Below are 15,329 nucleotides of genomic sequence, written 5' to 3'. Positions count from 1 at the left end.
TTTTTTTTATATTACATACACAAAACCTTATCTGCTCCCATATGGTCTAGCGGTTAGGATTCCTGGTTCTCACCCAGGTGGCCTGGGTTCGACTCCCGGTATGGGAATGAGCCTCCATTTAGACTTGAACCTGCATTTGATGGTCGAGTGGGTCAGTTTAATGTTTCTGGATGAAAGTGATTTTGTGGCCAAAAATTTAATGTGCCTTTTCTTCATTTTGCACATTGTGGCTTTAGGTTTTGAATAATTCCCATCTCTCCCTTATCACTCCAAGTTGTCAAGGAAGTCAGAAGCACCATTGTCCTGTCCGTCAATTTGGCTTTCCTTCATTTTTGATTGATAATGTTTTGGCATTCAATGTAAAAGAGCTGTGGCCTTCAAGTCTGTTGGAAGAAAAAAGCCATGAAAATAGGAAAGAAAAGTACCCCATTTGAAGTTCAAACTAAGACTGACACACTACCTACTGCACTAGCGAGACCAGACATTTTCACCCCATCGCAACATGGATAAATTAAAGCAAGTAATGACTTTTTATTTTATAAATTTTTTTTTTTATATTACATACACAAAACCTTATCTGCTCCCATATGGTCTAGCGGTTAGGATTCCTGGTTCTCACCCAGGTGGCCTGGGTTCGACTCCCGTTATGGGAATGAGCCTCCATCTAGACTTGAACCTGCATTCGATGGTCGAGTGGGTCAGTTTAATGTTTCTGGATGAAAGTGCTTTTGTGGCCAAAAATCTGAATGTGCCTTTTCTTCATTTTGCACAAGATACTATTTTGGCTTTAGGTTTTGAATAATTCCCATCTCTCCCTTATCACTCCAAGTTGTCAAGGAAGTCAGAAGCACCATTGTCCTGTCCATCAATTTGGCTTTCCTTCATTTTTGATTGATAATGTTTTGGCATTCAATGTAAAAGAGCTGTGGCCTTCAAGTCTGTTGGAAGAAAAAAGCCATGAAAATAGGAAAGAAAAGTACCCCATTTGAAGTTCAATCTAAGACTGACACACTACCTACTGCACTAGTGAGACCAGACATTTTCACCCCATCGCAACATGGATAAATTAAAGCAAGTAATGACTTTTTACTTTATTAATTTATTTTTTTATATTACATACACAAAACCTTATCTGCTCCCATATGGTCTAGCGGTTAGGATCCCTGGTTCTCACCCAGGTGGCCCGGCTTCGACTCCTGGTATGGGAATGAGCCTCCATTTAGACTTGAACCTGCATTCGATGGTTGAGTGGGTCAGTTTAATGTTTCTGGATGAAGGTGCTTTTGTAGCTAAAAATCTGAATGTGCCTTTTCTTCATTTTGCACAAGATACTATTTTGGCTTTAGGTTTTGAATAATTCCCATCTCTCCCTTATCACTCCAAGTTGTCAAGGAAGTCAGAAGCACCATTGTCCTCTCCGTCAATTTGGCTTTCCTTCATTTTTGATTGATAATGTTTTGGCATTCAATGTAAAAGAGCTGTGGCCTTCAAGTCTGGTGGAAGAGAAAAGCCATGAAAATAGGAAAGAAATGTACCCCATTTGAAGTTCAAACTAAGACTGACACACTACCTACTGCACTAGTGAGACCAGACATTTTCACCCCATCGCAACATGGATAAATTAAAGCAAGTAATTACTTTTTACTTTATTATTTTTTTTTTTTATATTACATACACTAAACCTTATCTGCTCCCATATGGTCTAGCGGTTAGGATTCCTGGTTCTCACCCAGGTGGCCTGGGTTCGACTCCCGGTATGGGAATGAGCCTCCATTTAGACTTGAACCTGCATTTGATGGTCGAGTGGGTCAGTTTAATGTTTCTGGATGAAAGTGCTTTTGTGGCCAAAAATCTGAATGTGCCTTTTCTTCATTTTGCACAAGATACTATTTTGGTTTTTGGTTTTGAATAATTCCCATCTCTCCCTTATCACTCCAAGTTGACAAGGAAGTCAGAAGCACCATTGTCCTGTCCGTCAATTTGGCTTTCCTTCATTTTTGATTGATAATGTTTTGGCATTCAATGTAAAAGAGCTGTGGCCTTCAAGTCTGGTGGAAGAAAAAAGCCATGAAAATAGGAAAGAAATGTACCCCATTTGAAGTTCAAACTAAGACTGACACACTACCTACTGCACTAGTGAGACCAGACATTTTCACCCCATCGCAACATGGATAAATTAAAGCAAGTAATGACTTTTTACTTTATTAATTTTTTTTTTATATTACATACACAAAACTTTATCTGCTCCCATATGGTCTAGCGGTTAGGATTCCTGGTTCTCACCCAGGTGACCCGGGTTCGACTCCCGGTATGTGAATGAGCGTCCATTTAGACTTGAACCTGCATTCGATGGTTGAGTGGGTCAGTTTAATGTTTCTGGATGAAAGTGCTTTTGTAGCTAAAAATCTGAATGTGCCTTTTCTTCATTTTGCACAAGATACTATTTTGGCTTTAGGTTTTTAATAATTACCATCTCTCCCTTATCACTCCAAGTTGTCAAGGAAGTCAGAAGCACCATTGTCCTCTCCGTCAATTTGGCTTTCCTTCATTTTTGATTGATAATGTTTTGGCATTCAATGTAAAAGAGCTGTGGCCTTTAAGTCTGGTGGAAGAAAAAAGCCATGAAAATAGGAAAGAAATGTACCCCATTTGAAGTTCAAACTAAGACTGACACACTACCTACTGCACTAGTGAGACCAGACATTTTCACCCCATCGCAACATGGATAAATTAAAGCAAGTAATGACTTTTTACTTTATTAATTTTTTTTTTTATATTACATACACGAAACCTTATCTGCTCCCATATGGTCTAGCGGTTAGGATTCCTGGTTCTCACCCAGGTGGCCTGGTTTTGACTCCCGGTATGGGAATGAGCCTCCATTTAGACTTGAACCTGCATTAGATGGTTGAGTGGGTCAGTTTAATGTTTCTGGATGAAAGTGCTTTTGTAGCTAAAAATCTGAATGTGCCTTTTCTTCATTTTGCACAAGATACTATTTTGGCTTTAGGTTTTGAATAATTACCATCTCTCCCTTATCACTCCAAGTTGTCAAGGAAGTCAGAAGCACCATTGTCCTCTCCGTCAATTTGGCTTTCCTTCATTTTTGATTGATAATGTTTTGGCATTCAATGTAAAAGAGCTGTGGCCTTCAAGTCTGGTGGAAGAGAAAAGCCATGAAAATAGGAAAGAAATGTACCCCATTTGAAGTTCAAACTAAGACTGACACACTACCTACTGCACTAGTGAGACCAGACATTTTCACCCCATCGCAACATGGATAAATTAAAGCAAGTAATTACTTTTTACTTTATTATTTTTTTTTTTTATATTACATACACAGAACCTTATATGCTCCCATATGGTCTAGCGGTTAGGATTCCTGGTTCTCACCCAGGTGGCCTGGGTTCAACTCCCGGTATGGGAATGAGCCTCCATTTAGACTTGAACCTGCATTCGATGGTCGAGTGGGTCAGTTTAATGTTTCTGGATGAAAGTGCTTTTGTGGCCAAAAATCTGAATGTGCCTTTTCTTCATTTTGCACAAGATACTATTTTGGCTTTAGGTTTTGAATAATTACCATCTCTCCCTTATCACTCCAAGTTGTCAAGGAAGTCAGAAGCACCATTGTCCTCTCCGTCAATTTGGCTTTCCTTCATTTTTGATTGATAATGTTTTGGCATTCAATGTAAAAGAGCTGTGGCCTTCAAGTCTGGTGGAAGAAAAAAGCCATGAAAATAGGAAAGAAAAGTACCCCATTTGAAGTTCAAACTAAGACTGACACCCTACCTACTGCACTAGTGAGACCAGACATTTTCACCCCATCGCAACATGGATAAATTAAAGCAAGTAATTACTTTTTACTTTATTATTTTTTTTTTTATATTACATACACAAAACCTTATCTGCTCCCATATGGTCTAGCGGTTAGGATTCCTGGTTCTCACCCAGGTGGCCCGGGTTTGACTCCCGGTATGGGAATGAGCCTCCATTTAGACTTGAACCTGCATTCGATGGTCGAGTGGGTCAGTTTAATGTTTCTGGATGAAAGTGCTTTTGTGGCCAAAAATCTGAATGTGCCTTTTCTTCATTTTGCACAAGATACTATTTTGGCTTTAGGTTTTGAATAATTCCCATCTCTCCCTTATCACTCCAAGTTGTCAAGGAAGTCAGAAGCACCATTGTCCTGTCCGTCAATTTGGCTTTCCTTCATTTTTGATTGATAATGTTTTGGCATTCAATGTAAAAGAGCTGTGGCCTTCAAGTCTGGTGGAAGAAAAAAGCCATGAAAATAGGAAAGAAAAGTACCCCATTTGAAGTTCAAACTAAGACTGACACACTACCTACTGCACTAGCGAGACCAGACATTTTCACCCCATCGCAACATGGATAAATTAAAGCAAGTAATGACTTTTTACGTTATTATTTTTTTTTTTTATATTACATACACAAAACCTTATCTGCTCCCATATGGTCTAGCGGTTAGGATTCCTGGTTCTCACCCAGGTGGCCCGGGTTCGACTCCCGGTATGGGAATGAGCCTCCATTTAGGCTTGAACCTGCGTTCGATGGTCGAGTGGGTCAGTTTAATGTTTCTGGATGAAAGTGCTTTTGTGGCCAAAAATCTGAATGTGCCTTTTCTTCATTTTGCACAAGATACTATTTTGGCTTTAGGTTTTGAATAATTCCCATCTCTCCCTTATCACTCCAAGTTGTCAAGGAAGTCAGAAGCACCATTGTCCTGTCCGTCAATTTGGCTTTTCTTCATTTTTGATTGATAATGTTTTGGCATTCAATGTAAAAGAGCTGTGGCCTTCAAGTCTGGTGGAAGAAAAAAGCCATGAAAATAGGAAAGGAAAATACCCCATTTGAAGTTCAAACTAAGACTGACACCCTACCTACTGCACTAGCGAGACCAGACATTTTCACCCCATCGCAACATGGATAAATTAAAGCAAGTAATTACTTTTTACTTTATTATTTATTTTTTTTATATTACATACACAAAACCTTATCTGCTCCCATATGGTCTAGCGGTTAGGATTCCTGGTTCTCACCCAGGTGGCCCTTGTTCGACTCCCAGTATGGGAATGAGCCTCCATTTAGACTTGAACCTGCATTCGATGGTCGAGTGGGTCAGTTTAATGTTTCTGGATGAAAGTGCTTTTGTGGCTAAAAATCTGAATGTGCCTTTTCTTCATTTTGCACAAGATACTATTTTGGCTTTAGGTTTTGAATAATTACCATCTCTCCCTTATCACTCCAAGTTGTCAAGGAAGTCAGAAGCACCATTGTCCTCTCCGTCAATTTGGCTTTCCTTCATTTTTGAGTGATAATGTTTTGGCATTCAATGTAAAAGAGCTGTGGCCTTCAAGTCTGGTGGAAGAAAAAAGCCATGAAAATAGGAAAGAAATGCACCCCATTTGAAGTTCAAACTAAGACTGACACACTACCTACTGCACTAGTGAGACCAGACATTTTCACCCCATCGCAACATGGATAAATTAAAGCAAGTAATTACTTTTTACTTTATTTTTTTTTTTTTTATATTACATACACAAAACCTTATCTGCTCCCATATGGTCTAGCGGTTAGGATTCTTGGTTCTCACCCAGGTGGCCTGGGTTTGACTCCTGGTATGGGAATTAGCCTCCATTTAGACTTGAACCTGCATTCGATAGTCGAGTGGGTCAGTTTAATGTTTCTGGATAAATGTGCTTTTGTGGCCAAAAATCTGAATGTGCCTTTTCTTCATTTTGCACAAGATACTATTTTGGCTTTAGGTTTTGAATAATTCCCATCTCTCCCTTATCACTCCAAGTTGTCAAGGAAGTCAGAAGCACCATTGTCCTGTCCGTCAATTTGGCTTTCCTTCATTTTTGATTGATAATGTTTTGGCATTCAATGTAAAAGAGCTGTGGCCTTCAAGTCTGGTGGAAGAAAAAAGCCATGAAAATAGGAAAGAAAAGTACCCCATTTGAAGTTCAAACTAAGACTGACACCCTACCTACTGCACTAGTGAGACCAGACATTTTCACCCCATCGCAACATGGATAAATTAAAGCAAGTAATTACTTTTTACTTTATTATTTTTTTTTTTATATTACATACATGAAACCTTATCTGCTCCCATATGGTCTAGCGGTTAGGATTCCTGGTTCTCACCCAGGTGGCCCTTGTTTGACTCCCGGTATGGGAATGAGCCTCCATTTAGACTTGAACCTGCATTCGATGGTCGAGTGGGTCAGTTTAATGTTTCTGGATGAAAGTGCTTTTGTGGCTAAAAATCTGAATGTGCCTTTCCTTCATTTTGCACAAGATACTATTTTGGCTTTAGGTTTTGAATAATTACCATCTCTCCCTTATCACTTCAAGTTTTCAAGGAAGTCAGAAGCACCATTGTCCTCTCCGTCAATTTGGCTTTCCTTCATTTTTGATTGATAATGTTTTGGCATTCAATGTAAAAGAGCTGTGGCCTTCAAGTCTGGTGGAAGAAAAAAGCCATGAAAATAGGAAAGAAATGTACCCCATTTGAAGTTCAAACTAAGACTGACACACTACCTACTGCACTAGTGAGACCAGACATTTTCACCCCATCGCAACATGGATAAATTAAAGCAAGTAATTACTTTTTACTTTATTTTTTTTTTTTTTTATATTACATACACACAACCTTATCTGCTCCCATATGGTCTAGCGGTTAGGATTCCTGGTTCTCACCCAGGTGGCCTGGGTTTGACTCCCGGTATGGTAATGAGCCTCCATTTAGACTTGAACCTGCATTCGATGGTCGAGTGGGTCAGTTTAATGTTTCTGGATGAAAGTGCTTTTGTGGCCAAAAATCTGAATGTGCCTTTTCTTCATTTTGCACATTTTGGCTTTAGGTTTTGAATAATTCCCATCTCTCCCTTATCACTCCAAGTTGTCAAGGAAGTCAGAAGCACCATTGTCCTGTCCGTCAATTTGGCTTTCCTTCATTATTGATTGATAATGTTTTGGCATTCAATGTAAAAGAGCTGTGGCCTTCAAGTCTGGTGGAAGAAAAAAGCCATGAAAATAGGAAAGAAAAGTACCCCATTTGAAGTTCAAACTAAGACTGACACCCTACCTACTGCACTAGTGAGACCAGACATTTTCACCCCATCGCAACATGGATAAATTAAAGCAAGTAATTACTTTTTACTTTATTATTTTTTTTTTTATATTACATACACGAAACCTTATCTGCTCCCATATGGTCTAGCGGTTAAGATTCCTGGTTCTCACCCAGGTGGCCCTTGTTCGACTCCCGGTATGGGAATGAGCCTCCATTTAGACTTGAACCTGCATTCGATGGTCGAGTGGGTCAGTTTAATGTTTCTGGATGAAAGTGCTTTTGTGGCTAAAAATCTGAATGTGCCTTTCCTTCATTTTGCACAAGATACTATTTTGGCTTTAGGTTTTGAATAATTACCATCTCTCCCTTATCACTCCAAGTTGTCAAGGAAGTCAGAAGCACCATTGTCCTCTCCGTCAATTTGGCTTTCCTTCATTTTTGATTGATAATGTTTTGGCATTCAATGTAAAAGAGCTGTGGCCTTCAAGTCTGGTGGAAGAGAAAAGCCATGAAAATAGGAAAGAAATGTACCCCATTTGAAGTTCAAACTAAGACTGACACACTACCTACTGCACTAGTGAGACCAGACATTTTCACCCCATCGCAACATGGATAAATTAAAGCAAGTAATTACTTTTTACTTTATTATTTTTTTTTTTTATATTACATACACAAAACCTTATCTGCTCCCATATGGTCTAGCGGTTAGGATTCCTGGTTCTCACCCAGGTGTCCTGGGTTCGACTCCCGGTATGGGAATGAGCCTTCATTTAGACTTGAACCTGCATTTGATGGTCGAGTGGGTCAGTTTAATGTTTCTGGATGAAAGTGTTTTTGTGGCCAAAAATCTGAATGTGCCTTTTCTTCATTTTGCACAAGATACTATTTTGGCTTTAGGTTTTGAATAATTCCCATCTCTCCCTTATCACTCCAAGTTGTCAAGGAAGTCAGAAGCACCATTGTCCTGTCCGTCAATTTGGCTTTCCTTCATTTTTGATTGATAATGTTTTGGCATTCAATGTAAAAGAGCTGTGGCCTTCAAGTCTGGTGGAAGAAAAAAGCCATGAAAATAGGAAAGAAATGTACCCCATTTGAAGTTCAAACTAAGACTGACACACTACCTACTGCACTAGTGAGACCAGACATTTTCACCCCATCGCAACATGGATAAATTAAAGCAAGTAATTACTTTTTACTTTATTTTTTTTTTTTTATATTACATACACAAAACCTTATCTACTCCCATATGGTCTAGCGGTTAGGATTCTTGGTTCTCACCCAGGTGGCCTGGGTTTGACTCCCGGTATGGGAATTAGCCTCCATTTAGACTTGAACCTGCATTCGATGGTCGAGTGGGTGAGTTTAATTTTTCTGGATGAAAGTGCTTTTGTGGCCAAAAATCTGAATGTGCCTTTTCTTCATTTTGCACAAGATACTATTTTGGCTTTAGGTTTTGAATAATTCCCATCTCTCCCTTATCACTCCAAGTTGTCAAGGAAGTCAGAAGCACCATTGTCCTCTCCGTCAATTTGGCTTTCCTTCATTTTTGATTGATAATGTTTTGGCATTCAATGTAAAAGAGCTGTGGCCTTCAAGTCTGGTGGAAGAGAAAAGCCATGAAAATAGGAAAGAAATGTACCCCATTTGAAGTTCAAACTAAGACTGACACACTACCTACTGCACTAGCGAGACCAGACATTTTCACCCCATCGCAACATGGATAAATTAAAGCAAGTAATTACTTTTTACTTTATTAATTTTTTTTTTTATATTACATACACAAAATCTTATCTGCTCCCATATGGTCTAGCGGTTAGGATTCCTGGTTCTCACCCAGGTGGCCTTTGTTCGACTCCCGGTATGGGAATGAGCCTCCATTTAGACTTGAACCTGCATTCGATGGTTGAGTTGGTCAGTTTAATGTTTCTGGATGAAAGTGCTTTTGTGGCTAAAAATCTGAATGTGCCTTTCCTTCATTTTGCACAAGATACTATTTTGGCTTTAGGTTTTGAATAATTCCCATCTCTCCCTTATCACTCCAAGTTGTCAAGGAAGTCAGAAGCACCATTGTCCTCTCCGTCAATTTGGCTTTCCTTCATTTTTGATTGATAATGTTTTGGCATTCAATGTAAAAGAGCTGTGGCCTTCAAGTCTGGTGGAAGAAAAAAGCCATGAAAATAGGAAAGAAATGTACCCCATTTGAAGTTCAAACTAAGACTGACACACTACCTACTGCACTAGTGAGACCAGACATTTTCACCCCATCGCAACATGGATAAATTAAAGCAAGTAATTACTTTTTACTTTATTTTTTTTTTTTTTTATATTACATACACAAAACCTTATCTTTTCCCATATGGTCTAGCGGTTAGGATTCCTGGTTCTCACCCAGGTTGTCTGGGTTTGACTCCCGGTATGGGAATGAGCCTCCATTTAGACTTGAACCTGCATTCGATGGTCGAGTGGGTCAGTTTAATGTTTCTGGATGAAAGTGCTTTTGTGGCCAAAAATCTGAATGTGCCTTTTCTTCATTTTGCACATTTTGGCTTTAGGTTTTGAATAATTCCCATCTCTCCCTTATCACTCCAAGTTGTCAAGGAAGTCAGAAGCACCATTGTCCTGTCCGTCAATTTGGCTTTCCTTCATTTTTGATTGATAATGTTTTGGCATTCAATGTAAAAGAGCTGTGGCCTTCAAGTCTGGTGGAAGAAAAAAGCCATGAAAATAGGAAAGAAATGTACCCCATTTGAAGCTCAAACTAAGACTGACACACTACCTACTGCACTAGTGAGACCAGACATTTTCACCCCATCGCAACATGGATAAATTAAAGCAAGTAATGACTTTTTATTTTGTTCTTTTATTTATTTTTATATTACTTACTCTAAACCTTATCTGCTCCCATATGGTCTAGCGGTCAGGATTCCTGGTTCTCACCCAGGTGGCCCGGCTTTGAGTCCCGGTATGGGAATGAGCCTACATTTAGACTTGAACCTGCATTTTATGGTTGAGTGGGTCAGTTTAATGTTTCTGGATGAAAGTGCTTTTGTAGCTAAAAATCTGAATGTGCCTTTTCTTTATTTTGCACAAGATACTATTTTGGCTTCAGGTTTTGAATAATTACCATCTCTCCCTTATCACTCCAAGTTGTCAAGGAAGTCAGAAGCACCATTGTCCTCTCCGTCAATTTGGCTTTCCTTCATTTTTGATTGATAATGTTTTGGCATTCAATGTAAAAGAGCTGTGGCCTTCAAGTCTGGTGGAAGAGAAAAGCCATGAAAATAGGAAAGAAATGTACCCCATTTGAAGTTCAAACTAAGACTGACACACTACCTACTGCACTAGTGAGACCAGACATTTTCACCCCATCGCAACATGGATAAATTAAAGCAAGTAATTACTTTTTACTTTATTATTTTTTTTTTTTATATTACATACACAAAACCTTATCTTTTCCCATATGGTCTAGCGGTTAGGATTCCTGGTTCTCACCCAGGTTGTCTGGGTTTGACTCCCGGTATGGGAATGAGCCTCCATTTAGACTTGAACCTGCATTCGATGGTCGAGTGGGTCAGTTTAATGTTTCTGGATGAAAGTGCTTTTGTGGCCAAAAATCTGAATGTGCCTTTTCTTCATTTTGCACAAGATACTATTTTGGCTTTAGGTTTTGAATAATTACCATCTCTCCCTTATCACTCCAAGTTGTCAAGGAAGTCAGAAGCACCATTGTCCTCTCCGTCAATTTGGCTTTCCTTCATTTTTGATTGATAATGTTTTGGCATTCAATGTAAAAGAGCTGTGGCCTTCAAGTCTGGTGGAAGAAAAAAGCCATGAAAATAGGAAAGAAAAGTACCCCATTTGAAGTTCAAACTAAGACTGACACCCTACCTACTGCACTAGTGAGACCAGACATTTTCACCCCATCGCAACATGGATAAATTAAAGCAAGTAATTACTTTTTACTTTATTATTTTTTTTTTTATATTACATACACAAAACCTTATCTGCTCCCATATGGTCTAGCGGTTAGGATTCCTGGTTCTCACCCAGGTGGCCCGGGTTTGACTCCCGGTATGGGAATGAGCCTCCATTTAGACTTGAACCTGCATTCGATGGTCGAGTGGGTCAGTTTAATGTTTCTGGATGAAAGTGCTTTTGTGGCCAAAAATCTGAATGTGCCTTTTCTTCATTTTGCACAAGATACTATTTTGGCTTTAGGTTTTGAATAATTCCCATCTCTCCCTTATCACTCCAAGTTGTCAAGGAAGTCAGAAGCACCATTGTCCTGTCCGTCAATTTGGCTTTCCTTCATTTTTGATTGATAATGTTTTGGCATTCAATGTAAAAGAGCTGTGGCCTTCAAGTCTGGTGGAAGAAAAAAGCCATGAAAATAGGAAAGAAAAGTACCCCATTTGAAGTTCAAACTAAGACTGACACACTACCTACTGCACTAGCGAGACCAGACATTTTCACCCCATCGCAACATGGATAAATTAAAGCAAGTAATGACTTTTTACGTTATTATTTTTTTTTTTTATATTACATACACAAAACCTTATCTGCTCCCATATGGTCTAGCGGTTAGGATTCCTGGTTCTCACCCAGGTGGCCCGGGTTCGACTCCCGGTATGGGAATGAGCCTCCATTTAGGCTTGAACCTGCGTTCGATGGTCGAGTGGGTCAGTTTAATGTTTCTGGATGAAAGTGCTTTTGTGGCCAAAAATCTGAATGTGCCTTTTCTTCATTTTGCACAAGATACTATTTTGGCTTTAGGTTTTGAATAATTCCCATCTCTCCCTTATCACTCCAAGTTGTCAAGGAAGTCAGAAGCACCATTGTCCTGTCCGTCAATTTGGCTTTTCTTCATTTTTGATTGATAATGTTTTGGCATTCAATGTAAAAGAGCTGTGGCCTTCAAGTCTGGTGGAAGAAAAAAGCCATGAAAATAGGAAAGGAAAATACCCCATTTGAAGTTCAAACTAAGACTGACACCCTACCTACTGCACTAGCGAGACCAGACATTTTCACCCCATCGCAACATGGATAAATTAAAGCAAGTAATTACTTTTTACTTTATTATTTATTTTTTTTATATTACATACACAAAACCTTATCTGCTCCCATATGGTCTAGCGGTTAGGATTCCTGGTTCTCACCCAGGTGGCCCTTGTTCGACTCCCAGTATGGGAATGAGCCTCCATTTAGACTTGAACCTGCATTCGATGGTCGAGTGGGTCAGTTTAATGTTTCTGGATGAAAGTGCTTTTGTGGCTAAAAATCTGAATGTGCCTTTTCTTCATTTTGCACAAGATACTATTTTGGCTTTAGGTTTTGAATAATTACCATCTCTCCCTTATCACTCCAAGTTGTCAAGGAAGTCAGAAGCACCATTGTCCTCTCCGTCAATTTGGCTTTCCTTCATTTTTGAGTGATAATGTTTTGGCATTCAATGTAAAAGAGCTGTGGCCTTCAAGTCTGGTGGAAGAAAAAAGCCATGAAAATAGGAAAGAAATGCACCCCATTTGAAGTTCAAACTAAGACTGACACACTACCTACTGCACTAGTGAGACCAGACATTTTCACCCCATCGCAACATGGATAAATTAAAGCAAGTAATTACTTTTTACTTTATTTTTTTTTTTTTTATATTACATACACAAAACCTTATCTGCTCCCATATGGTCTAGCGGTTAGGATTCTTGGTTCTCACCCAGGTGGCCTGGGTTTGACTCCTGGTATGGGAATTAGCCTCCATTTAGACTTGAACCTGCATTCGATAGTCGAGTGGGTCAGTTTAATGTTTCTGGATAAATGTGCTTTTGTGGCCAAAAATCTGAATGTGCCTTTTCTTCATTTTGCACAAGATACTATTTTGGCTTTAGGTTTTGAATAATTCCCATCTCTCCCTTATCACTCCAAGTTGTCAAGGAAGTCAGAAGCACCATTGTCCTGTCCGTCAATTTGGCTTTCCTTCATTTTTGATTGATAATGTTTTGGCATTCAATGTAAAAGAGCTGTGGCCTTCAAGTCTGGTGGAAGAAAAAAGCCATGAAAATAGGAAAGAAAAGTACCCCATTTGAAGTTCAAACTAAGACTGACACCCTACCTACTGCACTAGTGAGACCAGACATTTTCACCCCATCGCAACATGGATAAATTAAAGCAAGTAATTACTTTTTACTTTATTATTTTTTTTTTTATATTACATACATGAAACCTTATCTGCTCCCATATGGTCTAGCGGTTAGGATTCCTGGTTCTCACCCAGGTGGCCCTTGTTTGACTCCCGGTATGGGAATGAGCCTCCATTTAGACTTGAACCTGCATTCGATGGTCGAGTGGGTCAGTTTAATGTTTCTGGATGAAAGTGCTTTTGTGGCTAAAAATCTGAATGTGCCTTTCCTTCATTTTGCACAAGATACTATTTTGGCTTTAGGTTTTGAATAATTACCATCTCTCCCTTATCACTTCAAGTTTTCAAGGAAGTCAGAAGCACCATTGTCCTCTCCGTCAATTTGGCTTTCCTTCATTTTTGATTGATAATGTTTTGGCATTCAATGTAAAAGAGCTGTGGCCTTCAAGTCTGGTGGAAGAAAAAAGCCATGAAAATAGGAAAGAAATGTACCCCATTTGAAGTTCAAACTAAGACTGACACACTACCTACTGCACTAGTGAGACCAGACATTTTCACCCCATCGCAACATGGATAAATTAAAGCAAGTAATTACTTTTTACTTTATTTTTTTTTTTTTTTATATTACATACACACAACCTTATCTGCTCCCATATGGTCTAGCGGTTAGGATTCCTGGTTCTCACCCAGGTGGCCTGGGTTTGACTCCCGGTATGGTAATGAGCCTCCATTTAGACTTGAACCTGCATTCGATGGTCGAGTGGGTCAGTTTAATGTTTCTGGATGAAAGTGCTTTTGTGGCCAAAAATCTGAATGTGCCTTTTCTTCATTTTGCACATTTTGGCTTTAGGTTTTGAATAATTCCCATCTCTCCCTTATCACTCCAAGTTGTCAAGGAAGTCAGAAGCACCATTGTCCTGTCCGTCAATTTGGCTTTCCTTCATTATTGATTGATAATGTTTTGGCATTCAATGTAAAAGAGCTGTGGCCTTCAAGTCTGGTGGAAGAAAAAAGCCATGAAAATAGGAAAGAAAAGTACCCCATTTGAAGTTCAAACTAAGACTGACACCCTACCTACTGCACTAGTGAGACCAGACATTTTCACCCCATCGCAACATGGATAAATTAAAGCAAGTAATTACTTTTTACTTTATTATTTTTTTTTTTATATTACATACACGAAACCTTATCTGCTCCCATATGGTCTAGCGGTTAAGATTCCTGGTTCTCACCCAGGTGGCCCTTGTTCGACTCCCGGTATGGGAATGAGCCTCCATTTAGACTTGAACCTGCATTCGATGGTCGAGTGGGTCAGTTTAATGTTTCTGGATGAAAGTGCTTTTGTGGCTAAAAATCTGAATGTGCCTTTCCTTCATTTTGCACAAGATACTATTTTGGCTTTAGGTTTTGAATAATTACCATCTCTCCCTTATCACTCCAAGTTGTCAAGGAAGTCAGAAGCACCATTGTCCTCTCCGTCAATTTGGCTTTCCTTCATTTTTGATTGATAATGTTTTGGCATTCAATGTAAAAGAGCTGTGGCCTTCAAGTCTGGTGGAAGAGAAAAGCCATGAAAATAGGAAAGAAATGTACCCCATTTGAAGTTCAAACTAAGACTGACACACTACCTACTGCACTAGTGAGACCAGACATTTTCACCCCATCGCAACATGGATAAATTAAAGCAAGTAATTACTTTTTACTTTATTATTATTTTTTTTTATATTACATACACAAAACCTTATCTGCTCCCATATGGTCTAGCGGTTAGGATTCCTGGTTCTCACCCAGGTGTCCTGGGTTCGACTCCCGGTATGGGAATGAGCCTTCATTTAGACTTGAACCTGCATTTGATGGTCGAGTGGGTCAGTTTAATGTTTCTGGATGAAAGTGTTTTTGTGGCCAAAAATCTGAATGTGCCTTTTCTTCATTTTGCACAAGATACTATTTTGGCTTTAGGTTTTGAATAATTCCCATCTCTCCCTTATCACTCCAAGTTGTCAAGGAAGTCAGAAGCACCATTGTCCTGTCCGTCAATTTGGCTTTCCTTCATTTTTGATTGATAATGTTTTGGCATTCAATGTAAAAGAGCTGTGGCCT

At 39.2% G+C, this 15,329-nt stretch overlaps 15 non-coding genes across 15 annotated transcripts; all 15 read left to right on the top strand.

Annotated features, from left to right (window-relative positions):
• Nucleotides 1-35: 35 nt before the first annotated feature.
• Nucleotides 36-107, top strand: TRNAE-CUC (transfer RNA glutamic acid (anticodon CUC)). Its single transcript has one exon. It is a non-coding gene; the product is annotated as a tRNA-Glu (tRNA).
• Nucleotides 108-581: 474 nt separating this feature from the next.
• Nucleotides 582-653, top strand: TRNAE-CUC (transfer RNA glutamic acid (anticodon CUC)). The gene has a single exon. It is a non-coding gene; the product is annotated as a tRNA-Glu (tRNA).
• A 1,038-nt stretch (nucleotides 654-1,691) lies between these two features.
• TRNAE-CUC (transfer RNA glutamic acid (anticodon CUC)) lies at nucleotides 1,692-1,763 on the top strand. Its single transcript has one exon. It is a non-coding gene; the product is annotated as a tRNA-Glu (tRNA).
• Nucleotides 1,764-2,245: 482 nt separating this feature from the next.
• TRNAE-CUC (transfer RNA glutamic acid (anticodon CUC)) lies at nucleotides 2,246-2,317 on the top strand. The gene has a single exon. It is a non-coding gene; the product is annotated as a tRNA-Glu (tRNA).
• A 1,038-nt stretch (nucleotides 2,318-3,355) lies between these two features.
• TRNAE-CUC (transfer RNA glutamic acid (anticodon CUC)) lies at nucleotides 3,356-3,427 on the top strand. Its single transcript has one exon. It is a non-coding gene; the product is annotated as a tRNA-Glu (tRNA).
• A 482-nt stretch (nucleotides 3,428-3,909) lies between these two features.
• TRNAE-CUC (transfer RNA glutamic acid (anticodon CUC)) lies at nucleotides 3,910-3,981 on the top strand. Its single transcript has one exon. It is a non-coding gene; the product is annotated as a tRNA-Glu (tRNA).
• A 483-nt stretch (nucleotides 3,982-4,464) lies between these two features.
• Nucleotides 4,465-4,536, top strand: TRNAE-CUC (transfer RNA glutamic acid (anticodon CUC)). Its single transcript has one exon. It is a non-coding gene; the product is annotated as a tRNA-Glu (tRNA).
• A 3,247-nt stretch (nucleotides 4,537-7,783) lies between these two features.
• On the top strand, nucleotides 7,784-7,855 carry TRNAE-CUC (transfer RNA glutamic acid (anticodon CUC)). The gene has a single exon. It is a non-coding gene; the product is annotated as a tRNA-Glu (tRNA).
• A 481-nt stretch (nucleotides 7,856-8,336) lies between these two features.
• On the top strand, nucleotides 8,337-8,408 carry TRNAE-CUC (transfer RNA glutamic acid (anticodon CUC)). The gene has a single exon. It is a non-coding gene; the product is annotated as a tRNA-Glu (tRNA).
• Nucleotides 8,409-9,446: 1,038 nt separating this feature from the next.
• Nucleotides 9,447-9,518, top strand: TRNAE-CUC (transfer RNA glutamic acid (anticodon CUC)). Its single transcript has one exon. It is a non-coding gene; the product is annotated as a tRNA-Glu (tRNA).
• Nucleotides 9,519-9,995: 477 nt separating this feature from the next.
• Nucleotides 9,996-10,067, top strand: TRNAE-CUC (transfer RNA glutamic acid (anticodon CUC)). Its single transcript has one exon. It is a non-coding gene; the product is annotated as a tRNA-Glu (tRNA).
• A 483-nt stretch (nucleotides 10,068-10,550) lies between these two features.
• Nucleotides 10,551-10,622, top strand: TRNAE-CUC (transfer RNA glutamic acid (anticodon CUC)). The gene has a single exon. It is a non-coding gene; the product is annotated as a tRNA-Glu (tRNA).
• A 482-nt stretch (nucleotides 10,623-11,104) lies between these two features.
• On the top strand, nucleotides 11,105-11,176 carry TRNAE-CUC (transfer RNA glutamic acid (anticodon CUC)). Its single transcript has one exon. It is a non-coding gene; the product is annotated as a tRNA-Glu (tRNA).
• Nucleotides 11,177-11,659: 483 nt separating this feature from the next.
• Nucleotides 11,660-11,731, top strand: TRNAE-CUC (transfer RNA glutamic acid (anticodon CUC)). The gene has a single exon. It is a non-coding gene; the product is annotated as a tRNA-Glu (tRNA).
• A 3,247-nt stretch (nucleotides 11,732-14,978) lies between these two features.
• TRNAE-CUC (transfer RNA glutamic acid (anticodon CUC)) lies at nucleotides 14,979-15,050 on the top strand. Its single transcript has one exon. It is a non-coding gene; the product is annotated as a tRNA-Glu (tRNA).
• The last annotated feature ends 279 nt before the right edge of the window (nucleotides 15,051-15,329 follow it).

This window comes from Rhinoderma darwinii, chromosome 3 (genome assembly GCF_050947455.1).
Source record: "Rhinoderma darwinii isolate aRhiDar2 chromosome 3, aRhiDar2.hap1, whole genome shotgun sequence".
Classification (NCBI taxonomy): Eukaryota; Metazoa; Chordata; class Amphibia; order Anura; family Rhinodermatidae; genus Rhinoderma; species Rhinoderma darwinii.
This window is presented reverse-complemented; position numbering and strand designations above follow the sequence as displayed.